This window comes from Desmodus rotundus, chromosome 4 (assembly GCF_022682495.2).
Source record: "Desmodus rotundus isolate HL8 chromosome 4, HLdesRot8A.1, whole genome shotgun sequence".
In the NCBI taxonomy this organism is placed as follows: Eukaryota; Metazoa; Chordata; class Mammalia; order Chiroptera; family Phyllostomidae; genus Desmodus; species Desmodus rotundus.
The window spans coordinates 13,159,971-13,187,523 of record NC_071390.1 but is presented as its reverse complement, the minus strand read 5'-3'; the positions used below and the strand labels follow the sequence as shown (position 1 = coordinate 13,187,523).

General features: G+C 45.4%; 1 protein-coding gene across 4 annotated transcripts in view; it reads left to right on the top strand.

Moving 5' to 3' along the window:
* The window catches only part of VTI1A (vesicle transport through interaction with t-SNAREs 1A), a 341,946-nt gene that overhangs the window by 294,985 nt on the left and 19,408 nt on the right, over nucleotides 1-27,553 (top strand). The gene's annotated exons all lie outside the window — the stretch shown is intronic.

The window sequence follows — 27,553 nt, the reverse complement described above, 5'->3', positions numbered from 1 at the left end:
ACCTTAGATGACTTGCTCACCCTCTCTGAGCCTCAGTTTTTTCATCTCTAATATGGACACTGATACCAAGTTCCCAGAATTAGTGGCTGGGCTAGAGAAGGCATTCCCAGGTGTGGGAAAGCACATGGCCCCTGCTGTCCAGTTGCCACGCAAAGCATGTGTGCTCACCCTTGTCATACTTCTGTCCCCTCTCCCACCCCGGTCACGCAAAACACTGTGCACCTGAGACTTCAGATTATAGAGGCCAGAACCCAAGCATCCATACAGTGGCCAGTTCCAGAGGCACAGACCCACCCCACAAACTATCCCGTGCTAGGCCGATTCCTCTACCCAAAACATTAACCCCAGGAAGTCTTAAAAAAGAATGATGCTTGGACGCGCCTCAACTCAGCCGAGGGTGTGAGAAAACGTGTAACCATAGGACTAAGTAACTGTTCGCCCTACAGGCCGGAAGCGAGGATCTTCAGAGTAGGGACTGAGATTTTCCCCGGGGCCTGAAATTCCTTCCAGTGGTGCCCTGCCCTTGACTGAGGCTTGGTGTCATTTTCGGGATCTAACACCTTGCCTGGGGTGGGCAGCAGAGAGCCAGTGAATATGAAGACCCCAGGAGCAGTAAGAAGGCTGTGCAGACGTGACAGAGCACGACAACCCCTGAGAAGCCACTGACATGAATCACAGGATGTGCAAGCCGAGAGCGAGGGCCCTTAGAAATCTCACCCCACTCCCTTCTCTGGCGTAAGAAGACAACTAAGTCTCAGAGGCACTGAGTGACTTGGCCAAGGCAAGACAATGGGTAGCCACAGAATCAGGTACATCTAAGGCCGTGTAGCCTGGAACTGGACCATTCAGACGTGGAGGGTGCTGAGAAGGAGTCACGAGAAAAGAGGCTGCGTGTTGGGTCTGGAGCTGAGGGCCCCGGGAAATCAGCTCAGGGGCTGTGACACTGGGGAGAGGGATGCCAAAATAGACTTTGCGTCACAGGGACAAAGGCTGGAAGAGGCTTCTCTGTGTCTCCACTTTATCAAAGGTTCTTCTCATAGGTATATTCTACCTCCACTGAAATTTCAGGATGCCAGAAAAAGATGGTGGGGCACGTTTGACCCAGGCCCGCCTCTGCCACCGACTATCCAGGGGCTCGCCAGGACCACCGCTTCCCCTCTGAACCTGGGTCTCCTCACCGTCGGTGAGACAGCAGTAAAGCGGGAGAGCGCTGCAGGCCTGTGGCCCTGACCAGTCGGCAAGCTGAAGGCCAAGTCATGCTTCGGGTGGTGAATTAATGTGAGGATGAACAACTTTTTTGTGGGCATATTTAGAAATAAGTTTGGGGTGTTGATTTTATGTTCCACTGTTTTTTTACACATCTATTCAGGTGATACTTTTGGCCTGATTAATAGAGAGTACACTGGCCTAATGTACAATATGAAGGGATAATTGCAATGAATGAAAGTCTCTTGAGTCAATTAACTCTTATTACCTGGAAACCATTTATAAGAGGGAATAAATTATTGGGGCAACACAATTAGCAGTCCCACAATAAAATGGGTTTCACGTGTGCGCTTGTAGGTGCCCCCACCTCCTGAGGGCCTGTCAAGCAAAAGGGGACCTACCCGAGGGGATTGCTGTGCCCTTTTGTGTTCGCGGGAGTGTGTTAACATGCAGACATACCCCAGGCTGGACGGAAGCAACGAAATAAGCTTTCCGCGCCTGGAAACAATGATGCCTGTGTCGCAGCCAGTCAGTGGCTGCTTCAGTGCCTGGTACCTGAGAGACCCTCACCCAGTGCCGGCCGATCTGCTGAGTGATGTTTGAGGCCGGATCTTGTGATTCTGTTTAAAGACCATTTCTAACACTTCCACCCTCACATTTAAAAACTGAAATAGCTTAGCCTGTAGAAAGACTGTTCCCCATCAAGCTACAGGTTCCAGCGTGGATGGAGCTGGGTATGGATTCTAGTCAGTGCCACTACAATAGCGAATAAGCTCTCCGAGGCCCCAATATCTGTTACCTTTGTTTTCAGTCTGCGGGAGAAGATTGTCTTGTCCCCGAGGTGGCCCAAGCTTGAGTGTGTCTTGAGGCAGTAGGATTCTGGGTCCCTTCCCACCGAGTCGTGACACCATTTGCTCATTCAGTGCGGACACTGGCTGTAGAATCTTCTGCATCCATCTACCTGGCATTTACTCTTACTGACCTTTTAGTGTTTCTGTCACCTAAAGCATTTTTCCCTCCACTGTTGCATTATAAGCATGACCCAGTTCCTAAATTCCAATGCAAGGGTTGGGGGGGGTGGAAAAACAAACCGCAGAGTACAACGATGTTAATGATCAACGTTTTATTTTTATCGTGTTGACTTTTTCAACCACAAGCTTAAAGAATTATCAAGGCACACTGCATTTGTCCTCGTAAGCTGGAAATAATAGACTGACCAGAACTGGTGCTGAGAAGGCAAATTTATAAGTCAAGCAATTGAATGAGAAGGCAAATTTATAAGTCAAGCAATTGAAAATGTAGTAAAGAAAAACAAAACAAAAACAAGTTGCCACAGAATGCAGGTCTCTTTTTGCGTGTGCGTCCAAATCGGGGGGGGGGGGGGGGGGGAGGGGTGGCTTCCATCACCAGAGAATTTTATGATCTTCTATCTGTGACTTCAATGATAAATGTGTGATCTGATCTTTTAGAAGAATAAACAGTTCCTTGTTAATTAATTTATACAGCTGTCATTGCAGCTCTCTCTCTCTTTGCGTCTAAGTGTTTCCCTGCCATAGATTTTCTTGCCGTTTCTGGCAAACCTCCAGTGAGAGCCTGGGATTTATTAGGCTGACTTGGTGCAAAGTCTATTGATTGTGGCCCCGAGGGTAATAACTAAATAGAGCCGGAGCAGCAAGTCAGTAACACCATTGTTGCTGCAGCCTTCATTCACTGGAGGCCTGAGATTGTTTTACAGCAGCCGAGGGTAATCATGGGCAGATCAGTGTTGAACACGCACTGCGTGCCCCGTGTTAGTGCCGAGGACTGTTTGAAAGCTTGCAGCAGGATGGCTGGAAAATCGGGTGGGGTACTGGGATTATGAACCCTGCGAACTCCTTCATTGCAGCTTAAAGGTTTCAACTTTAGTTTTAACATCTGCTGCAACCTCAGGGAGCTCTGAAGCAGGGCCGGTGCAAAGGGGGTGCACAGGCGGACCCTCAGCCTGAGCACTAAGCAGTCTATTCTCTCTGGGTCCCAGAAATAAGATGGTTATGAGCAGAGATTCTCTCGCAGCTGCTGTCCATCAACCATCCCTCCATCCGGCCGTCCATCCTTTTGAGGCCCCATCCTTAGCTTCACACACCCCAGAATGTGTTCAACACCAACCACCTAAACAGGGGCTATTACGACCCCAGAGGAAGTCCTATCATCATCATCTTTTCACTTCCCCATCCTGAGTTGCACTGACTTCATTTTAAAGCCATTTTCTTAAGGCTCGCTTAGAAAGAGAAACCAATCACGTCTTTCAAAGCTCTTCTTTTCTAATGCCAGAATTCAACACTCTGACTTTCCTAGACCTGAGGATTGGTTCTTGAATTACAGAAAGCAAAATCAGAGTCCACGTCAGTACCTGTCCCTCTCTCTGGCCTTTGGAAGAGTCCTCGCCTGCCTCCCAGGAGGAAGCTGTTTCCGTACCTGGAGGATGAGAAAGGCATGAGACAGGTTCTGGATGTGGCCAGTGCTGACCACTGTCCCACCCTCCCAGACCCATCTGGTCCAGGTGCTGGGTGAGTCACTGAGTGGGACAGGTTTCTCAGGCCCATCTCGGCCCGCAGTCCGTACTAACGTGATCACCGGTGAATAAGTCCCTTCTCTCTAGGTGGAGTGTGGAGATGGCCACAGGGCAGCCCTTTGTTACACAGGCATTTGTCCTTGTGTCTTTGACATATTGTGGAGAAAAAGGCAATCTCTGGGCAATAAAGTAAAAAGCAAGACTTCACCGAAAGGCTTTCATTCTGAATGTAAAATCTGCATAGAGGGTTCCCTTCCCGGGTAGTCCTTAGTGATTATTGCGTTTCAACTCCATGCGAGACAGTCATCAGTCAGAGACAAAACTCACCTGCAGGGAGGGGGACTAGCCATTGCACCCCAAATCACGAGAGCTTTGGGATTCCCACCTGTCTCCACAGGCCTCAGGTTTCTGGACGTTGTGGCGTTTGTCCTGTGGCTTCTTTCTAAGGGAGCGCTGGTGTTGAGTTAGATTCCACCTGTATTGTCATTTAACATTCACAGAAGTAAATAGGAATTATTGATGATAGTATGTCCCCTGGAAAAGTGACCATGACCTGGAATCAGCAGCCGCCGGGATTAATGCCGCCTCGTGGTTAACTTCACACCAAGGCCAGGTTGTGGAACTGAAGAACCAGGGCGTGGCTTCAGGGAAGGCAGGCACCTCTGAGCAGCCGGCAGGCCCTTCTGCTGAGGCCGTCAGCCATTGGCACCCTCCTCCATCCTCCTCATGAGGGACGGTGGCCATGATGAGCTGTGCCGAAATGTGGCGCCACGAGCCAGTTCCCCACAAATGACCGCCAACCCTGGGGCCACTCCATCTAGAATGAGGACAAGTGTTTCACAGCATGTTTTTTCCTTAACAAACTTCATCATTCTGTACAGAACTAAGACTTTTTCCCTGTTCACTTCTATCTTCCCAAAAAGAATCCTTGGCAAATCTGTGGCAAAAAAATAAAAACTTGGGAGGGTGTTTAAAAATGACTTGCAATATGACTCACTCTAATGAAAGGTTCGGAAGCATGGAGCAATTCCAGTAGGTAGCATTCCTTCTGGAAAAAAATTTGGGGTGAGAGTTTAGTCAATACTAACATACAATTTATGAGCACCGGGAAACGTAAGTAACTTTCTCGTCATATTTTTTTTGTCTGAAAGGAGAAATTCCTGTCCAGTCTGCTTAGGTTCAGCCCTGTGATCCAAGCAGTTTTTGACATAGCAAGATGACCTAACAGTTGATAAGCTTTGGCAGAGAAAAAAAATATGCAAGAGAAGTTCGGGAGCTGAGGGGGGGAAATGATAATCTAAGTTGATGTGTAGAATACTTTCAAATTCTCAAAGACAGTGTTTTTGTTTGGGTGGCTGTGGAAACCTCACGTAGGCTTTATCACAGCTTGAAAGGGGAAGAGAGGAAAAACACCAAAGGATACACACATTTGCAGTTCTTTTGGATTATTTTACCAATATCTCATCTCGAGCTTTCCAATAGTGGAGGCCAGATAGTCTGTTATTCCGCACTCTTCTAAGTGTCAAAGGTGGTCAGAATCATCTCGGATGGAATGAACAAGGGGATAACCAGCTGAAAATAATAGCTTTGTGTATTTGCTAGATGCCGAGAAGTCAACAGGAGTGGTGTGTGAGCTCGTAAAACAGTTGCTGCCAGATTTATCTTGTTAAGGGGAGACTGGATTTCGAGGCAGAGACAAGCATGGTAGGAGTTTCACGGCTGTGAGCAGACCAGTGATTTTTCTAGCTGCCACCGATACAACAAGTGAACACATCTCCCGAAGAGAGATTGTCCTCTTTGCGCCTCATGGGGCAAACTCATATACACTTACGCTGCCAGTCAGCCTTATTTTCAGCTAATCTGGACCTGAATTTAGAGCCTCCCCCTTAGTCTGTTAGCACATGCTCACCTGCTCTTCAAAAAAAAAAAATCATAACCGCCTAGGAAAACATTTTCGGTAACAATCAAATCTGCTTCAGCAACTACAGCCAGCATAAGCTTTTCATCACTTCTGGGTTTTTCGTTTCCTGCATCTTATGATTTGAAATTACTCTGAAAATAGTTATCTGAAGGATTACTCACGTAAACCGGTGAGATACGAAAGAGAAAAATATCTGTATTTTTGGTATGGCCATTATACAGAAATGGTCATGCTCTGCATGGGCACATTTTTCATTTATGACTGCTATTGTCTCTAAGAGCTCCCCTGTTCTTCAGGTTTCGTGTGGATTATTTTTCTGTTACATGTTACTTATTATTCTGTTCTGAATGACCAATGTTAATTGTTTAAGTCTTGACTTATCTGTATGCCTGGAATTTCAATAATTGCGGGCTTGGGTCAGCACCAAGACGTTGGTGGAAAATTTAGCAGTTTCACATACAGTTTGCTCAAATGCATGCACATTGTTTCAGAACAAAACTTTAAAACCTTTGAAAACAAAATTTTAAAGCAAGTCCATTTTTCTCCTTTGCTTCTTTCAGAAGGCAACTCCAGTGGAGGTTTTCTGTAATCCCTAACATTTATTACCAAGTGTTGCCCACGTACCAGGTACTGGATTAAGAGCTCAATGTGTATAATCTCACTCAACCCTTACATTAACCTTGCAGGGGTATCCAACCTGTGTCCGGTAAACTTCCTTCACTCCTAACTCCATCTCAGCATCTGCTTTTGTAGAAGTCCCCCTGGCGCAAGTGCCCTCTTCTGGACTCTCATCGTTCCCTACCTGCTTCTCTCGTAGTACTGCGTGGTTTGGGGGCACGTGCTGTCTGCAACTGGGTGCTGTGTGTGGGATCGCCTGTGGAGGTCTGTCAGCCCCGCAGGGCCAGGCCCTCCTCTGAGTTCGCTCCTCGTCACAGACCCAGACCTCTTTCCTTTCCCCATAGTAGAGTCTTGTGCTCTGGCCTGGAGTCACATCACTTCCTGTCACCCTGCTCTGGTGTTTGGCCTACTCTGTGTGTCCGGGGCCACGGCACTGGCTGCAGCCACATGAGTGCTGAGGCCGTCCACGCAGCCCTGAAAGGGGAACGTGGAAACCCAGCGCCGACTTGGAGAGCACCCAGGAAAAGTCGTTTCGATAAGGCTCAGATCCAGCCAGGCCCTGTGTTCAGGCCCTTTGGCTTCCTTTCCCGCGTGGAAGTGCACACGCCCTTTCTCCTTGAGGAGAAGATAGGACTCTAGCGTTTCCAAGGCCTTCTGAGTGAAAACATCTGTATTCCATTTTTCCCCGCCGTGGCGTATTAGTGAAGTCCTGCTGAGGAGCAGCTTGTGGTTGACAAGACTCTCATCAGAAGATGTCACTGCCCTCAGCTGGGATTGCAGCGGGGCTATTGGAGCTGGGGCCCCATCGATGCCAGTCCGGGTAATTACATGGGGTCTACCTGAATTCCCTCCGGACTGTGTTCCCCAGCGTTCATCTCTACCCCAAACTGCTGCCATAGTGTTTGTGCAGAGGGAGTGTTTGTGCAGAGCCTCTCAGCTGCTGCCATAGTTCATTCCAAAACTGGATGCATTCCTGCAGGGCCACTTGTCGGGGTGGTGTTGGGGAGGGGCTTCCTGCTGGGAAGAGGGCTGGCTAGGTTAGATGGCTCCTAGGGCCCCTTCCCCTTCCAATTCCTATTCTGTGATTCAGTGATTGTCACCTTCCAAACAGAGTGTTCATGGAGCCACGCGAGCCTCGTAAATGAAAGTGCTGCCAAGTCGAAGGGGTGGAACTTAGTAAGAGAGGTGTTTACATACACCCCCCCCCCAAAAATATGGACTCAAATCTGGATATCCCTGAAGCAGTCATAGTTGTATTTTCTCTCTAGTGAATGTTGAAGCCATAATTCAGTGAGGACAAAACCATATATATGTTGAACGAAAGGCATGTAATCTTTGGGATAATTCTGAAGTAATTAACACAGCAGCGCTGCACGAAGGCCCATGTGCAGTGAGTGGAATTTTCCAACATTGATTAAGCGGGACTCGAAGAGAACTGAGTCTTTGTCTGAAAGCTGCCAAATGAAAACAACTTTGGGATATTTAAATTCAGGTTGGAAATTGGTTGGAGTAAGGGATATTTAAACCACAGCTGTTCACGGGCTAAAAACATATGAGTGTGTGTGTGTGCGTGCACACACGCTCCGCCTCTGAAAACAAGTTAGCCAGAGGTGTACATTCCTTCTAAGTTCTCATGATCAGCAGATGTAAGTGTTCACGGTGTTCAGATGAATTATGGACCCTAATGAGATTTCAGTACTGAGCAAACAATAAAAATTTATGCATTGCATAGTTGCCGTGGCCTTTGGCTCCATGGCTAGTGTTCCACCCTTTCAACAGCTTCAGTAATATAATATCCAGCTGGCTTTGGAGGTAAGGAAAATTCGAGGGCTGAATTGAAATTGTGAGAAATTATTTGATGGATGACTTTGTCAGAGTAATGCATGGCCTTGGCATAATTACCGTGGCCACCTTAACCCTTGCAGCAGGTGGTGACAAAGGCCTGCAGGGCGTAGGTGCTGAGCCGTGCCCAAATGTGCTCCCTGCCCTCCTGGTCCCCAGTGTCCGTGGTGTCCAGGCTGTCCTGAACAAATGCCGGACGAGCACATGCCTGCCCTAGTCCAGCAAGCGAGCAGGACAGCCGACGGGCTGCACTTTTCCCAAGAACTGTCCTCTGTGTCGGAGCGAAAGGAACCAAACACAAGGCAAACTGACCTTGAACTAAAATGGGGCAAAGACGGGGAGAGGGATGAATGATATCTTTTAAAGCAATATGTTTAAACACAATGGTGAACACGAGCACGCTGATCCTTTTTCTCTTCTCTCTCTCTCTCTCTTTCTTTTTTTTAAAATCAGTTCAGACCTTGAACTTAATGGTTGTCTGCCTTGTACTTTATAATGTTCAAATCTTAACATGTGATTAATAGCAGATTCCCTGTGCGTACGTGTCAGAGACCACATCTGTAGCAAATCTGCCAGCATATTTTTTCCACTAGTTTTACTTTGGAACCATAAAGTAATTCCTGTTTTGTGAATGAGAATAAACCTATTATGCACAAATATAGCTACACCCAGGATCCACTTCGGGGAAAAGAAGTTACCTATATGATAGGGCAGCTCAAATTTCAGTGTTCAGGAGGGGTTTTCAGCATGGCCTTCGACAGTGAGAGACCACTCCCGCCCATCTCTTGGGTTTATTATGATAACAGGAATATATTTGCAGCATGTTGACAAACTCACTTGGAGTAAACAGAGTAGCCTAAATTGTAAGTTCTGATGTTTTAATGCTAAATCGGGCGATAAGTCAATGTTTCAGTTTGGCACAGCCGACCGCATGTTCTCCAAAAATAGCCTTCGACACTTTTTAAAGCAAGCCAGTGGTGTACTTAGGCTGTTCACAAAAGGCTTCATTCTTGTCTACAAATGGCAGCCCTCCCCTTCATCCCCAAGAGTGTCCAACTCAAGTGAGGCTGGAGAAAAATAGACACTTCCCCTGTTTGGAGGCATTTCTCCAACTCTTACTCTCGTCAAAAAGGAAGGATTTTGGAGTACATGGGGAAAGCATGCCTAAGAAAGGTTATCTTGATTTTTCTCTTAACACACCCTCCCAGGGACTCTGTTGAAGGCTCGTCATAAGTATTTCTGCATGGCTGAAACATGGGTTCCACCCGGGAAAGACCTCGGGGCTGTTCACGTTACACTCCGGAGCCATGTGTTCTTACGTGGCAAAACCCAAGAGGTGAGCAGATCCCTCAGCCCCTATTGGCTTTGGGTTTTAGTCTTTTCCTTGTTCTCCCCTGTAAACTTAGACACAAAAAGACCTCCATACCCATGAATATAAGCACAGCCTGTAAAGTTTTCCCACAACGATGTGGCTAGGCAAGACCCAGGAGTGGTGGGAAAGGGAAGGGAAAGGGACAGAGAGGGACAGAGGTCCCTAAATGAGAAGGAGGGGTTCACTTGGGTGCCCCAGGTGCCTTCCAAGCGACAGCCAGTTCCCTAGGAGGCTTTGATCAGCCCAGTGACCGAATGACGTGCTGGCTGATGCAGGGAAGCCCCTCTGCAGCCCAGGCAGCTCCAGAGTTTACAGACCCTGTTTCAAAGCCACACAAGGGAATGCTTACAGAGGCAATTGCAGCCCTTTACTTTTAGGGCGGTCACTGTGTGCTAATCACTTCACATGGCTTATCTTATTTAAAGTCCTTACTACAGCCCTGTAAGACAGGCATTCTTATCCCTAGGCCCAGAGAGGTAAGGACTTTGTCCAGGCCACACAGCTAGGGAGTGGCAGAGAGCCAGGGTCAAAGTCAGGCAGTCAGGCTCCAAGGTTCACGTTCTTACCCTCATACTGTGTCATCTTCCATTGTTTGGAGGGTGCCTAGCCTGATCCAAATATGTCTGCCTTGTCAGTGTTTTAGCAATGGCTTTAAGATTTTATTGAAAGTTACTAACTTCAGGTTATTTGCTGTTTCTTCCCCTTGAACTATTTTGCCTTTACAGTTCCGGAGCAGTGTCTGCCACAGTGCATCTGTGATTTTGATAGCTGGGATAAACAGACAACTTGGCCCCATCATTAAGTGTGATGTTAGCTGCAGGTTTTTCATAGATGCCCTTTATCAGATTAAGTTTATGGAGAGTTTCTATGATGAATAGGTGTTGGATTCTGGCAGATATTTTTTCTGTGTCTAATAAGATGACCGTGTGAATTCTGTCCTTTAGTCTATTAAGGAAGTGTATTGTATTGATACATTTTTCTATGTTAAACCAACCTTGCATTACTAGGGTAAATCCCACTTGGTCATGGTGTTTAATCTATGTTGCTGGATTCAGTTTGATAACATTTGTGTAGCATTTTGGTGTCGTGTGTTCGTGATGGATATTTGTCATGATGCCTTTGCTTAGCTTTTGTACGGGAGTAATACTGGCCTCATAGAATAGGCTGGGAAGCATTCTCTTCTTTATTTTCTGAAAGAGTTTATGTAGGATCAGTATTATTTTCTGTTTAAATACCGCAGGCTCATTCAGCCTTGTTCGTTGTTTCATTATAATGTTGATGAGATGCCATAGGAACTTAACTCTTGACTACATCAGTTAGACTGTGTTAAATTGGTTTTGTTGCATATGATTTCACTTGAAGTCAGAGAACCTAGTGCCAATGTTAAGGGAGGATTTGCTGTATGTGATAAAATTTATTTCAGCCATCTGGTGCTGGGTCTTTCTTTGTGGGAAGATTTTTAATTACTTATTAAACTTAATCCAACTTATTTGTTATTTGAATAGAACTTATCTGTCTATTCTGCTTCTCCATGTCTTCTTGAGGTGGTTTTGATAATGCATATATTTCTAGGGATTTGTCCACTTCATCTAAATTGTCTAATTTTTTGACATAAAATTGTTCAGAATGTTCCCTTATAATTGTTTTCATTTTTGTTAATTGGCGATGTTCCTCTTTCATTCTTGATGTTGGCAATTTTGTCTTCTTTTTTCTTGGTCATTCTAGCTAAAAGTCTATCAGTTTTGTTGATCTTTTCAAAAACTAATTTTTGGTTTCATTGATTTTCTCTATTGTTTTGTTTCCTTTCTCATTGATTTCTGATCTAAGCCTTACTTCCCTTTTTTCTGCTTGTGTTGGGCTTAATTTGCTCTTTTTCTAAATTCTTAATGTGGCAGCTTAAATTATCGAATTGAAACTTTTTTCCAAATTAAGCAAATAAATTTCCCACTAAGTTCTGCTTTAGTTGCATCCCACAAATGTTGATAGTGGTTTCACTTTCATTCATTCAAAATATCTAATTTCCATTATGATTTCTTGTTTGACTCATGGGTTTATTTTAAGTGTTTTACTTAATTTTTTAATACTTGGGGATTTCCCAAATTACTTTCTTTTGTTGTTGATTTCTAATGTAATCTTGTTATGAGAACTTACTTTTTATGATTTCAGGTCTTTTCAGTTTATTGAGACTTGCTTTATGACCCACATGTGCTCTATGCTGGGAAATATTCCACATGCTTTTGAAAAGAGCGTGTATTCTGCTGTCGTTAAGTAGGGTGTCCTATAAATGTTAATGATGTCAAGTTGGCTGATAGTGTTGAAGTCCTCTATGTCTTTACTGACTTTCTGTCTAGTTATTCTATCAGGGTTTTTTTTTTTTAATGTGCAATACTGAAATCTCCAAGCATAATTATTTAACTTTCTATTTTTCCCATCATCTGTCAATTTTGGCTTAATGTATTTCGGGATTTGGTTGTTAAGTGTGTGTATATATATTTATATTGTATTTGCCATGTCTTCCTGATGCACTGACCCTTTTATATTTCTGAAATATCCCTCTTTGTCTTGGGGAATGTATCTTGTCCTAAAGTTTATTGTCTGATATTAGTATGGACACTCCAGCTTGCTATGGTTACTGTTTTTATGGTAGACATATTTCCATCCTTTAACTTTCAAACTACATGTGCTTTTGAATCTAAAGTATGTCTTTTGCAGACAGCATAAAGTTGGATCTCTTTCATCCAGTCCGACAATCTGCTATTTGATTGGAGTATTTAGTCCAGTAACATTTGTATGATATTTTTTATCTTATTGAATTATGTCTACCATTTTGCTATTTGTTTTCTATATGCCTCATCTGTTTTTCTCTGTTTCTCCTTTTCTGCTTTCTTTTATAAAACATTTTTATTATACCATTTTAATTCATCTACTAATTTTTAAAACTACATTTGTTGTTATTTTCTTCATCTTTGCTCTAAGAATTGCAATATACAGAATCCAGCAGAAGTAACGCCTGCTTGAATGTGGTTGGTAGGGTAATAATATGGGTGTAATAATTTATAGTTTTTATTCGAACATTTCACCTAAAATATATGGTATGCTTGAGTGTGATATTGTTATGTTACAGAATGACATGCTTATGATTTTGTAATAAAAGGGGGTGTTATTTGTGCTGGATGCTGTATAGTCTAACTTTTCACAGTCTACTTCAGCTTATAACCAACTTAATTCTAATAAATATAGCAATTTTTTCTTCCCTATTCATTTGTACTATAATTGTCATATCTATATATGTCATAAATTCTTCCCTATTCATTTTCTTCCCTATTCATTTGTACTATACTTGTCATATCTATATATGTCATAAATTCAACAATAGTGAACTATTGTTATTCTTGCTCGAGCAATGTTTATTGAATTTATTGGGGTGACATTGGTTAATAAAATTATATAGGTTTCAAGTGGACAATTCTACAATACATCATGTGTATATTGTATTATGTGTTCACCACCCCAAGTCAAGTCTCCTTCCATCACCATTTAACCTTCCTTTACCCCTCCTACCTCCTCCCACCCGCTCTTTCCTCTGACAATCACCATACTGTTGTCTGTGTCCACCTTTAGGTTCCTTTTTAAAGAAATTAAGGAAAGAATAGAGAAATATATAGGTTTTTTTGTTTCCCATTTTCAGTGTTCTTCATTTCTATCTGTATATCTGAGTCACCTTCCGGTGTCATTTCTTTTCAGCTTGAATGACATCATTTAGTATTTCTTGTAAGGCAAGTCTTCCAACAAAAGAAAATTTTCTCATTCTTTGCTTATCTAGAAATGTCTTTATATTGCCCTCATTTTCTATGGATGGTATTGCTAGATGTAGAATTCTCAGTAGATGGGTTACCTCCACCCCTACCCTTTCCCCCACCTTGAATTTTTCATTCCACTGTCTTCTGCCTCCATTGTTTCTGATGAGAAGTCAGCCATTATCCATACTGTTGCTTGTCTATTCATGATGAGATATTTCTGTCTTTCTGCCCTCGAGATTTTCTCCTTCTGCCATTATTTCTTCAAAGATATTTTTCTGCCACTTTCTCCCTAACTTTCCCCTTCTGGGACTCTCATTACTGGTATGTTTGTTGTCACACTGGTCTCAGAAGCTCTGCTCATTTTTCTTCAATCTTTTTTTCTTTGTCTTCTCAAAACTGGACAATTTCTATTGACAAATGTTCAAGTTCACTGATTCCTCTTCATTTCACCTATTGTATTTTTTAGCCTCTATGATTTTTTTACAGTTCCTCTTTCTCTGTTGAGGTTCCTTATTTATTGAGATATCATCATGATAATTTCTTTTAATTCTTTAAGCACAATTTTCTTAAACTCTTTGAATATATTTATAATAGCTGCTTTGATGTCTTTGCTAAATCCAACATCAGAACCACTCAGAATCAGATTCTACTGAATGTTTTTCTTTCCTTATTATAAATCACACTATTTCATTTTTCTCTTTTTTTGACAACTCATAATTTTTGTTGAAAAGGAGACATTTTAGATAATATATTGTAACACTCAGGTTTTGATATTTTTAAGTAGCTTTCCTGAACATAATCTACAGGATCCATCTCCCTTGCATTGTTTTTTAATTCTTATTTTTATTTTATGAGCTTGTCTTCCTAGGGGCTTGCCCCTTTGTATGCATAGCTTAGTGGCCAATGATTGAGCAGAGGTTGTACTAAAAAACCTTCAACCACCCTGGCTGGTGTAGCTCAGTGGATTGAGTGCGGTCTGCAAACCAAACGGTTGCCAGTTCAATTCCCAGTCAGAGAACATGCCTGGGTTGCAAGCCAGGTCCCTAGTACGGGGCATGTAAAAGGCAACCACACGTTGATATTTCTCTCCCTTTCTTTCTCCTTCTCTTCCCCTCTTCTAAAAATGAATAAATAAAATCTAAAAAAAAAAAAAAAAAAACAACCTTCAACCTATAAGGATTCCATCCGCTGCCAAGTGATTTGTATGTGTGTTGAGGAGCACATTCAAAGTTCAGTCAGTTCTCAAGCCTGCCTTGACTTTGACTTTTCAATGGGGTCTCTCAGGTCTTGCCAGCACAAGCACATATTTTACACCAATTGACAAGAGATGTACAGAGAGCTCATCTGTCACTTGTATGGCTCTCCAATTTCCAGGATCTCCCCATCACATTTTTTGGTTAGTCTATGACTCACCCCAGCTGGTGCTACAGCCTCAGACTAGCAGAACTATAGATTTTCCCCCATTCATTTCCCTACCAAGTTTGCTACTTTTACTGACAGTGATACTGGGCATGGGTTTTGCCCTCTGCTCCAAAGTCAAGTCAACCTTCTCTGGCAGCCCTGCCCTGGTAAAACCATCATTCTAGCCAACTAAGCTGGGGAGTGAGATGGGGATGTTCTTACCTGAAGTTCTGCCAGCTTTCTATGAATAAACACTTCTCAGTTTGTTTCTTGCCTTCGGTCATTATCCAGAGCCCTGAAAGGGTTGTTTGAACAACTGTTCAGTTTTATACTTGTGGAGGGAGTAAATCTGCCAACCTCTTTACTCATAGCTGGAAGACCCTTGGTAGAGGGATCTTGCCAGTCTGTACAAAGATCTTCTATAAAGTCTTTAGGATATGGTTGTAATGAAAGATCTCATCCTTGACTCCTTGTGGATTTGGCCACTTATTTCCCAGGATTCCAAGCCCTCCTCCTCAAAGAGTTTTCAGTGCCTGAGGTTCCCTGAGATGGGTAATGACCAGTTCCAGAAGCTTTCATTCCACTCGTTCCACTGTGGACAGTTTGACTGCCAAGGTCTTATCTTCAAGTGCTTACAGCAGCTTCAGTCTGGGGCAGCTCTTTGCCCATTGAGTGACCCAAAGGCCACAGGTGGGGCCTGTTTGGGGCAGAACTGTTGAAGGAGGATGGCCTAGTCGTTGGCTTGATTCATTTATCTCTGTCATCTGGGAATACAATACAGATAGCATCGGGCCCAACAAAAGATACGTTCTGATATTATTTTCAGTTTGTTTGTCTCGACAGAGAAGACTAAGCATGGATATCAGAAATGCCTACCACAAAAGTGAGGAGGATGGACACAGTGGAAGGCCAGAGGGGGTAGCACTGCTTGTTCGCTTTCTCTCTATATATTCTTTTTTTGTAAAAAAAGAAAAGAAGCTTAAACCCCACCACCCACTCATCAGGTGATCAGAGACCATAGTTGTAAAAATGTGCTGCAGGCAGAAGTTCTGAAAAATCCCAGAAAGTATTGAAAACATCTCTAAACAAGGTATTTTTCTCCTGTACCTTTCTTGCTAAAGGTCCCAATTGCTGCCAAGAAAACTAGTGAGAATGTTAGCTGCCAAATAAAAAATTTATGACAGTGTTTGGCAAAGGACTATCTCACTGCTTGTTTTATACATTTCCACAAGGCACTTGAAGACGGCCTATTTTCCTCCACCTCCTCCCCCACCCCCACTTTGGGTACGTGTACCTTACTGCTCACTGTTCCGGGTCTGTTCTCTAATAAAAGAGCAGACTCCTATAAAGTAGGATTAAACAATAGAACTTTTTCCCCCTTCAGTCACCTCTGAAATGTGAGCAAACCGTTTTCAAATATGCTGTGTTGCAAAGAAACAGAAAGGGTTTGCTTGTTTAGTATAGATACACGCATAAGAAAAAGAACGAGAACCTTTCAATTAACGATCGCAGACTTCTGAGTAGCCAAGGGAATCTTCGAAATCCCCTAGTCCTTGCAAACGTCCACCCCCAACACTTTGCAGACAAGGAAATGGGGGCCCGGAAGGAGACAGTGTCCCACCTAAGGCCCCACAGGCAAGCCCATCTGACACGGGAGCCTGGCTGTAGCCTCAGCCCCACGCTCTACCCTACTTTGCACCACAGCCCAACACCGCTTTTGTGCGTGGGGGCGGTCATACACACGTGTGCACTTGCAGCATCTTTTACGAGCATTAGAATTCCAGGCTATTCTGCTTAATGAAAATTAAAACATTTCTCCCCCCCCAACATTGTTTAAACTCTAACGCATTAAAAGTGAGTGAAGCTAAGGACTGTGATACCCCGAAAGGGCACTGCCCGCCCATATCAATGAAGCCTCCTGGCTGTGTCCTTAAATGCTTCCACGAGCCTTTCAAAAGGGCAGGAGCAGGGATGCTATCTTTAGAAAAAATAGTTTTCTTGAACTGAGTTTGGATGTTGATAATTACATAGGCTGGTGGCGAACACCCTGAAATATTTTGCCTGCCAGTCTGAGAAAGCACAATTACCTGTCTCGGTCTTTTCAAAACAGTGGTCAGATCATGCTCTCGGTTGTTAAGTAGTGCAGTTAGCACACACTTCATCGTTCTAACTCCTTCGAAAGCCCCGCTGCACCCGCGTTTCTTGCCTCGCCTCTTGTCTGTGGAAGCGTCAGCAGTCACTGCCACACGCAGCACAGGGCCAGGCTGCGGCTGCCTTGGGCTGTGGCCTGTGGAGGAAGCGGGTGTGATTTGATATAAAGTACTGCGGACAGACCGGGAGTAAGCGGATTATTCCAGACAGTGTTAGGAGGCAACCGGAGGAAGATTAGCTCAACATGAGGCAGACACCACAAGCAAATTAGAAAACCTCCCCAATTAGTACACGAAATCCAGATTTATGCTGTTCGTGATCTGCTGAAAGGCAAAGTGTCGATGTTACGGGCTCTATAGTCTTGATTTAAGTTGAAATGTTGGCATTTCCTATCAGTGCGTGTTAGCATCTGGGGCTGTGTACTGGCCTAATAAATGAAGTAAATCCCTCTTCTCCGCGCCTGCCAAGTAGTCCCCTGTCCAAGATTCTATACATTGGGGAATGTTTTATTTGGCCCTGGAATAATCTCTAGGACATATTGTAATATTTCTGTTCTGGGAATATCCAACATGACTCCAATGTCCCACACTTAATCTCTCTTTTGTTTGTTTGTCTTGTGGAACATGTATCATGTTGAAGTCATAAAAATGGAGTGTGCAGAATGCCAGATGCTACAAATGCAATTAGATACTTAAAAATAGCTTCCGTGGTGGCACTGCTGGGAATAGGAACTTGGCCTTCTTCTTCCAAAGAGGGTGGCACTTTTCTGCTAAGCTACTGATTGCGAGCTCCAACAGGAGGCTCAGGTCCCCTTCTGAAGCCACCGTGCAAATAATTGGGTCATTGTAGAACTCGGACCCGGCACGGCTGTCCTTCCGATGTGTGGGCAGCCTGACGTGGTGGTCTTTTCTTCCTCCGAGTGCACTGTGTAATCACCTGTTTCTTGACCTCTGCTGATTTTCAATCAGGTTGCACGTGACAAAAGCCCGCAGCAGACTGAGCCCAACTTGTGAAAAGAAAATTGGAGTATCTCCACTCCTTGTTTATGATCTGAAATGCATTTCAAATAAACTTTTATTTCACCATAAGTCAAGCTACCAGAAAGCCCGGAATTTATTTTACAGTCTTATCCAAGGAAGAAGATGTTTTTGTACAGGAGGGTAGAGGCTGAATGGTTTGGTTTGGTTTTTTTCTGTTTGTAAAACAGTGTGTAATTATTACCCCCAAAAATCTGGAAAATGCAGTGAAAAATAGATTTTTTAAAAATCCTGATCCCCACACCTAAACACAGTCATTACCATCATTTCAATGCATATGTTTCCAATTTTTGTTTTAAGCTTATATATGTACTTTTCTTTTGGCAAAATTGGGCCATAATATATGCTCTTTGCAGCCTTTACTTTTTAACTAATATATTATGCTCAAGAAAATTGGTGGTCTTAATGACAACCAGGATAGGACAAGGTCTTCTTATGCATCTGAACCCTCAAGGGCACATTTGCTTCCTGTCGTTTTAGCATTAACTCTATTTTGGTGTATATATTTCTTAATTATCAGTATCTCAATGGCATTTGCGACAACTCTTAACTCACCAATGTGACATAAAATGGTATCATCTTATCACATACCTCTGAGCAGAAGTTTGCATTTTCTGTTTTTATATGCACGATCTAAGTTGAACATCACAAGAATCTAGAAGCGGGGTGGGGGGAGAGGATGCTATCCCTGGGTTTATTCATAAATGCAAAGTGAGCTACAACGTAAGATGCACCCGATGCCAACCGTTTCTCTTCCCACCACGTCCAGCACACAGTCTCTGAAATAGGGCCTACTTTCAACTGCCACTGACTAGCTGGATCCAGCGCAGGTTAACCGCCATACACCTCAGTTTCCCCCAGGGAAGCTGAGAACACTGATGCCTTTGCCATACATTTGTTCAGAGGATGAAATAACAGAATTTCTGTGAAACACTCAAGATAGAATAAGGCACAAAAATAGATAAAAAATAAGTTTTACCATTGTCTTTATTTTTCTCACACATTCCCTTTCACTGTCATATAGCATTATGAATAAATTATTTCTTTTTTCCAATTTGCTCAATTCTTGGTTCAGCATTATTTAAAGTAATAATTACATGTATAACAATGTACAGTTTAAGAAAATGAAGAAACACATAAACACAGAAAGAAAAAAACCCACCACCCAAATACAAACACTTGGCTACACTTGGCTATTAACACTTGGCTACATTTCCTTCAAATCTTTTTTTTTTTTTCATATGCCAACTCCTGTCATTTGTTTTTAGACATGTCAACTCTGTCCTGAACTAAGGAAATATAGGTGGCAGTTAAGCATGCGTTTTAGCGGATGTGTTCCGCATGTCCCCACACTCTGCTCTCGTTTCCAGCTTATAAAAGAGATGCCCCTTTGTAATCCTGCTTCCATGGGCAGGAAACCCCAATAGGGGCCGGACAGGCAGTCCTGGTGGAGGCGCAATGATGCTGTGTCAAGAACCCCAGGTATCAAAATGCGCTGATGACTGTGTAACTCACTGATCTCGTGGCCTTGGAGCAAATCATGTAAAACCCGGCCCACCCATTCACAAAACTTCTCTGTCATACAAAGAGGGTCTGGACAAGACTAGCAGAGGCCACCATCTGTCAGGCCCCAAGTCGGCCTCGTTGTCACCCAGAGCTGGGCAACTCAAACTCACTACACCCGAGTATCTTCAGCCACCTTAAAAAGTGTTCTGTTCACGCTGAGAGGAGAATTCTGTAGCCAGGCATCTCCTGTCAGCTAATTTGATAGTTCTCTATCAAGTAAACCTTTAGTGAATACATTGATTCTTTCTCTCTTTCTTTTTTTTTTTGTTTCCATTTTTTGCGGTTCTGCTTTGGCTCATCCCAAGATTTCTCTGAACCAGTTGGGCAAAATTGATTTTTATTAGTTTCATTGGCCTTGTGGAAAATTATCTCATGAACTGGTTTTTATAGGAAGACGCAAAGCACAGCGCAGGGTGAAAAATAAGCCTGTAGCAGTCAGAACTGTTGTCTGAAATGCCTTCCGACTGGAAGGCTGAATTTATTGCACAAAACAAGTGCTAGCGAGGCAGAGGTGTGCAGTCCTGCTCATTATCACCGGAAAGGGGAACCAAAAAGCCAAGTAAAAAATTAAATTTTAATAATGCCAGTGATATTTTCTAAATCTTTCCTGACAGAAAGATTCTCATTATTTTTATCTGTCTCCGAGTAGGTTCTTTTAGGGCCATCTCAAGAAATGGCCTCAGCTGTGATTGTTTTCCAGGCTTTAAGGCATCTAAGAAACCAACTATATACAGAGAGAAATATGCTTTAGATTGTTCAAGGAAGGCCCGTGACCGTGGTAACATTTCGGCTGGCGTATCTGCAGCCAACATTTGCTGGGAACGCCTTCAGCTCTCACAAAAGAAGCCCGTGGTGTTAAGACAATTGCTGTGAATCTCCCAAACAAAGGGGGGCCTGCCATTCACTGTATTTAGCTATGGCAGAAGCCCAGGGGCCCCTCAGTCCCAAGTTTGGGTTCCTTCTGGAAATCACCCCATGCTGGCCGTGAAAGGAGAGTCAAGGAAAAAAATGGAAATACCTATTGTTTTGGTAAATGTGCAAACTCGCCTTTCCAAGTTATCACATAGCACACAATTGTTTGGGGATAAGAGGAAAAATAAAGCCAGAATCACTAAGGTAGCCACACCAGGCAGATGTGAATTCTTTTTGTTTTATTAGTTCTTCGGTGCCTGCATATAAACCTGTCTTGGTCCAAAAAGGATTTATAGCAATTTACCAAAATATATACAAAACAATAGATTTTCTGTCTATGAAATGAAGTCAGGAGTAAGGTTAGTGCACAAACGTGGACTAGCCTGTCCACAGGCGAGAGGTCGGCCACAGATGTGCAGCTGTAGGCTCTCCAGCAGCGGATTTGAAGAGGGAGATGGCTTCAGCTACACGTCAATAGCCTGTAAGATAAAAACACAACTCTTTCCCCTGCCCAACGGGAGAGGACTCCTTCCCAGGGAAGTCATGGCAGCGACACCCGGGGGCAGGGTAATAAACATGTTTAAGAGCAGCCTTACAGGACACATGAGTTCCACCGGGCCGTCTCTTCCCGGCCCACTGGGTAAACTGGTGGCGTTGCGCCCAGCACAGCTTGGAGCGCAAGCGCAAACCCAAACCACGCGGTCCACTGCGGACTCCAGGGCTCTGCCACTCCAAGCAGGGCACTAGCATCTCCCGGGGAGATGGGCCCCGTCCCTACGCTCCTTGATCAACATTGTTTCCCAGCTGGATTTCTAATGAGTGTTCAGCAGGGGGACTTTGAGGTTGTCACCTCTGGCAAGGACCTGGAGTGACACTACCTTGTATTGTAATTAGGTGGCCTCATGTTGTCTGGTAGCCAGTTAGCAGTTGGAATTCACCATCCAATTGTGAAAATTAAGACCAGCTACCTTGAGGCCAGTACCTCCACAGAATGACGAAGAAAAACATGGCTCCTTCTCTGTATTTTGGTTCAGTTCCCCTCAAGATCCCTCCTAAATTAGGGTTGATTTTTCTAACTTTTACAGTTAAATAAAGGACCTGAGCAAGTATTCAAAGACCACTCTACTCCTTGGCAATTTATTGTCTTTATTTTTCTCTAGTCCACAGACAAGGTCCTCAGCAACCATTCTCAAGGATGCTTGGGTCACATGTATTTACTCCCGTTTTGGGGAGGGGGAAACTGAGACACATTTACTTGTTTGTCGCAGATCGCTCAACAGATTGGAAGCAGAGGCAATCCTACAAACCCCTCTTTGTCATTCACCCTCGAATAGACACCACTCGGTGTCCCATCTCAGGCCTCCTGGCTCATGAGGCGTTGCACAGAAGGTGCACACCGTCCTCCTTGAGAATCGCCAGCCAGGCTGTGAAGGACAAGGGGGCTGCAGGTGTGCAAATGTGCACACAGCCCAGACCCATCTCTGTGCTTTTCATCACCTTGTGAGAGTGCCAGAAGGCACTTACGAGCTGGGTCGTGGCTTCTGCTGACCTCTCCCTGGCCTTTGATCCCGTGGTTAGGAATCAGTTTTGGGCTAAGCTGGATGAAGTCAGTGTGGACTCTGGTTATTGGTGCTCACACCACTGAACTTCAGCATCTCGCTGGGTCAGGAAGTCTGGGCTGTTCCCGTCACCAAGGGAATCTCGGGTACAGCAGGGCAGAGATGCGCTCACCCACCCACCCCCTTCCTTTCCATTTGTTCCTTAATCACTAGTCAGAGGTCACAGGCTGAAGACCCACCCACAGATGTGCTTGGTTTGGCCCCGCAGTGTTTTGGAAAACTTTTACTAAGTTGCCAATATCAAAAACTTGGTTGAGTTCACAGAAAGAACACAATTGTTGGCTTCTCTTGACAAAGCAGGAGATCTGGCTGCATTGGGCCCACTTTGGGTCCCAAGAGCAATCAGAGCAGCCCCCCAGTTTAAAAAAAGATCCAGGACTCCCCATTCGCCTAGCCTCTCTCCTGATGCCTGCAGCCCTCAGCCTGGACGTCCCTGCTCCTCCCCGAAGGATTTCCTTCCTTAGTTAGAAGAAATACACGCATTCCCAGGCCAGTAGGTGACGTGGCTTTACCTGCACAAACCTGGGCATCCTGCTATCTGATTGTCACCCCGCCCAGAGAACTATGAGTCAACTGTCATGCCTATCATTACTAAGCCTGCAGAGAAGGCCTTCCTAACCCAGTGTTCGCCTGCTGCAAAGTGACTAATGCTGCTTTGGGGTATGTAAAGTCAGTTTAAGGTAGAAGGCTGTGGGAGCCAAGTCATACGTTCGAGCCAACAGCACACACTCCGCTGGGTGTCTCGTGCACTCTCCAACCAGGAGAACAGAGCAGCCCAGGGCTCAGCATCCACAGAAAGCCCCTCCACTGGACCAGGGGACAAAGGGAGGAGTGGTGTCCCCAGGACCCAGGACCAGGGCCACCTGGTGGAAGCTGGAAGCACGCAGGCCTGTCTGTCAGGCCTCTACTGCAAAGTAACGAAGGGACAAGAGAGGGATTGGAAGAGCTGCTGCCGCCCAGGACCAGCCCAGTGGGGCTAGGAGTTAGACTGGATCCCATTCTGCTTGCCACGGAACCAAGTGCTGACGAGAGAGAGAGGTTCCCATGTTACCATCTAGAATACGTCACCACATCCCTCAAGAGTTGACAGAGACACAGATGGCCAGTAAACATCTGCCAAAATGTTTTATTCCCCCTGACATCAGGAACGAACACATGTATAAATCCATGGCTATTAGGAGATAAGTATCTAACGTCAGATCTTGCAGGGACATAACGTTAGAGCCCATCACAAAAGCCACGGCAGTCATGTCTGCACCGATGTGACCTCAACCAGCCCTGATGCAGAAGAGGCCTCTTGGCTGTCAAGCGATGTCCCCAGGGAAACAACACATCGGGAAAGGGCAGCCTCTGCCTTCCTGGGTACCTGAGTTGCTGAGTAGCTGCTGAAAATGGGGCTTCCAGGAGAGTGGCTCAGTCTGGGCCCCACAAGGCAAGCTAATCAGGGCCGGCCCCAGGATGTATCCTGCAGGAATCTGCGGGCTTTCCAGGCCCAGGCTCCTGTGGCGGGGGCTGTCTGCAGGGGGCGGGGGCGGCCAAACAAGCAGTACTTTCAGAGCTCGTTGTGGGGAGATCAGTGAGTAATTACAGGAGTGGAGTGATAACGATTATTATACCGAGCGGTGACTATTGCCAAGCACTGACGATCTAAGCACTTCATGTTGAATTAACTCATTTATTTCTTAATGGAATTCACTGACCGAGGCACTGCTATTATTAGCCCCATTTTTCTGATGTAGAACCCGAAGCATTGGTTCTTTGGAACTTTCAGATTCCTTGTGTCGGCACTTTTGTATTTCTTTTGTAAATAGAGGACTAAAGGGGGATTGTTCACTTTTTATTTTGCTGAGTAAGAGAATAATTTCCAAGGAAACAGCCCCTTTCCAATGTCCAAGTAAGGACGTTGGGGAGAAAACACGGCCATCTACTATCGCCATCGCGCCACAAAATAAAGAACGTTTTCACCGTAAAAGACTCAAAAGGACATAGTCTCAGGGAAGTAACGAAGTAACTCCTTAAGGGTGCACAGCCAGTGTGCGGCAGATCCTGCATTCAGATCCAGGCAGTTGGATGCATGGCTCCAGAATGAAGGCGGCTGAACAGCTTCAGCCCAAATGTCACTCCAGTGATGGCCTGCCTGCCCTGAGAACATCACCAGGGCCACATCTGGAGTGGGCCTCACCTTCTCCCTGGGTGGGTCTGAGCCACCAAGTCTGTGTCCCAATAAATCAGGATCATTGTTAAGGTTAAATAGCATCACAGATGCAGTAAACATTCAAGACCAGAAAAAAGACACCCTGTCTTTTTAAGACTGTCTAGAAGTTCCACATCACTGTCCACACCCCAGCCAGAGAACGCATGGGAGGGATTCCTTTACTACATCGTATGGATGTCTGAACTCAAAACAGAGACCTTTAGTCCAGGATCACACAGTAAGTCTGATTTTCTTTTCCGCCTAGCGCTCTGTTCCAACAGATGCATTAAATTAACCTTCAGCAGATCCGGAATCTTTCTGTGCTCTATCCCCTCATCTGTATGCTAGCTGATGTAGACGCGATAGAAAACTCTGTGGGCAGAGGTCACTGGGCAATGGGCGGTCCCTGGTGAGCCGCCCCCAGAGGATGATTGTCATTCTCTCTGCCCCCAAATCTGGTGAGGGATCAGGTGATCACGTGTTTACCTAAAAGGCAGAGGCTGAAAGGACACGGCCGGTGTGCCTGTGACTGAAGAGAGCTGATGAAATATGCTTCTGAATTAACATGCATATTATCTTAGTAATTTGTGGTATACTTACACTAGGCACTGGGAAGAGTTGACTCTGGTTCATCAGTGTTGTGTACTTTGACAAAAATGAACTTACCCCATCACTTTGTAGTCTACGGAGAAGACTGTAAATATGAAGGTGTCAAAGACTCGCCCTTCAGACGACCCAGGAGAGCCTGCTAGAGAACATCAGTCATGCCAGTTAGATACGTAACCACCTTAGGATGTGTGTGTCCTTTGGGGGTGCAAGATAAAGCTGGCATGGGGGTTAGGTCTTCCAGCAACTTCTCTGTGAGAATGAGGGTGATAATAGTCTCCACCTCATAGGATTGCTATGCGAGTTCAACAGAGTGTAGAAAATGCCAGAACAGTACGTGGCCTGGAGTAAATACCCAGTAAATAGGAGCTGCTGGCGTGGCGTTGCTGTGCCGTCATCTTTGATGTCACTGTTCTCATTGTTGCTGTCACCATGGGCCCCGCGCTGTAGAGGCCAAGGAGGGTCACCAGACAGTAGAGCTGGGTGGGATGTTCTCCGGGGCTCATGAACCTTTCCATTTCTTGGATTGGGGCTTTTTCTTTTTAAATAGAGGTTTATCCACTTTTATTTTGCCAAGAAACAGTGATTTCAAAGGAAAGAGAGTTTCCAATGACCAAGTAAGGACATCAGGGACCATACCTGCCATCTACTTCACCATCACTCCGTACACTACAGCACACCTGAACACCGAAGCAAGAGGAAGGACACGATCTCAGAGGAAAGGAAAGTCCTTTAAACCGAGCCATCTCATTCCCAGCAGAGAGCCGCCTTCTCTGTGGCTCCTGTTTTCCTACATCAGTCTCAGCCCCCTTCATTTTCCGCAGACGTGAGACTGGGCTGGGCCCAGGAGCACGTGGAGGCCCTGCTAGGTTTCGGGTTGTGGCCCTTGGTTTTGCTGAGCTGAGTCTCTAGGAGCCGCGGACGTGTTCTGATTGCCATGGTGTGCAGTCACACTCATGGCACTGGCCCTCAGACAAGACTGAGTGTGAGCCCTGACCAGTGAGGCTCAGAGTTGGCCATCATCCCACAGAGCGAAAGGTCAGTGGTTTGATTCCTGGTCAAGGCACGTGCCTGGGTTGCAGGTTCGGTTCCCGGTCGGGGCACGTATGGAGAAGCCATTGATCCATGTTTGTCTCTCACATCAATGTTTCTCTGCCTCTCTTTCTCCCTCCCTTCCCCTCTCCCTAAAAGTAAATAAATAGAAACTTTAAGAGAATGACAGTGAAGCAAGGGGCCTGTGGGTCTGAAGGCCAGGCCTTGCCCCAAGTAGTTGACCTTGGGCACCTCCCTCTCACCTCTCAGGGCCTCAGGGCCCCTAACTCTAAAATGAACAATCCGGAGAAGGGCGTGGAGACCTTTTCTCCCGCCTCTATTGTCTGCAAGCCTGGGAGGGATTAAGTATACCTGGCGTTTGCAGAGCGCCATTATTTAGTTCTCCTCAAGTTCTTTCCAAGCCCCTGTGATTGAAGTAAGCTGCCTTGATCCTACCTGAAAGCCCGGGAGCCAGGGAAGCCACTCTCCAGGCCCCCTGCGATCATCAAGTTCATACTGAAGAGTGACAGTGGCCCCGGTGCCCAGGCTGAAATTCGACGTACGTGCTTGGCAACGTATAGCACGATGTAACTATGTATCACTGATCAAAACCCATCAGACTTATCTGCGCACCCTGACAGGTTCGCACTGGCTGCCTTCCCAGGTTGGGAAGGACTCCCCAAGCCAGCCCGTGGTCTCCCTGCCTCTGCTTTGATGTTTATGCCACCACCTCAGACAGAAGGCCCGGCCCTGCTGGGGTGGGTGTCCCCATGAGGCCCAGATAGATACTGGCCTGTGGGAACACGGAACCTGGGAGGCTTGGAATGGCAGCGGCTTCCAGGACCCCCGCCTCCCCCTCCCCCTCCCCCACCAGCCACAGGAAGTTTCCCAGGCAGCTTCTCAGCCTCTGACAACTTTCCTCCTGCCTCTCACCTTTCCTGAAATGTCATCTCCTTTCACGGAATTATTTGCCAACTGCACACATGTGGCAAAGGGCTTTATGTTTTCAAAGGGCTTTATAATCCCTAATGAGCTAATCCTCTTCTCCCTGGGGCGGGTGGTGAGCTGGCTGGTCCTGCTTGGGGAGAAACTGAAACTCAAGAGTCATGGAGTGACTTGCTCCAGGTCACCCCGGGCAAATCCAGGATCACGGGCACACAACAGTTGCCCTGGCGCTGGCGTTACTCTAATCGTGGCCTTTGTTGGCCTTTGTTGTCAGCCTTCTGTAACTGCTTGCTCATTGTGGCACCAAAGCTCCCACAGGGCAGGGACTCCAGGTTGCCTTTTCTCTCCAGAGGGACTTGGCCAGACCCACTACGCCCAGCTGGGCACGGTCCGAGGACCACCACATTCTCCAGCGCAGCAGGGCCTGCCTCAGAGAGCTTTTAGCTTTTAGACCAGGGGTGGGCGGGCCACAGGTGGCAGGTCCCAGTCCAGCTCACCACCTGTGTTGGTATGGCCCACGGGATAAAAATGGCTTTTACATTTTTAAACGGTTAAAGAAAAAGATCAAAAGGAAAATATTTGTTAGCATGTAAAAATTGCAGGAAACTCAAATCCCAGTGTCTGTGAATAAAGTTTTATTGGAACACACCCATACTCACTCATTGGCATACGGCCCACAGCTGCTTTTGCACAGGGGGAAGCCGAGTAGCTGCAGCAGGGGCTGTAGCTTCCACGAAGCCTGGAATATTTACTGCTATGGGCTGAGTCGTGTTCTCTTCT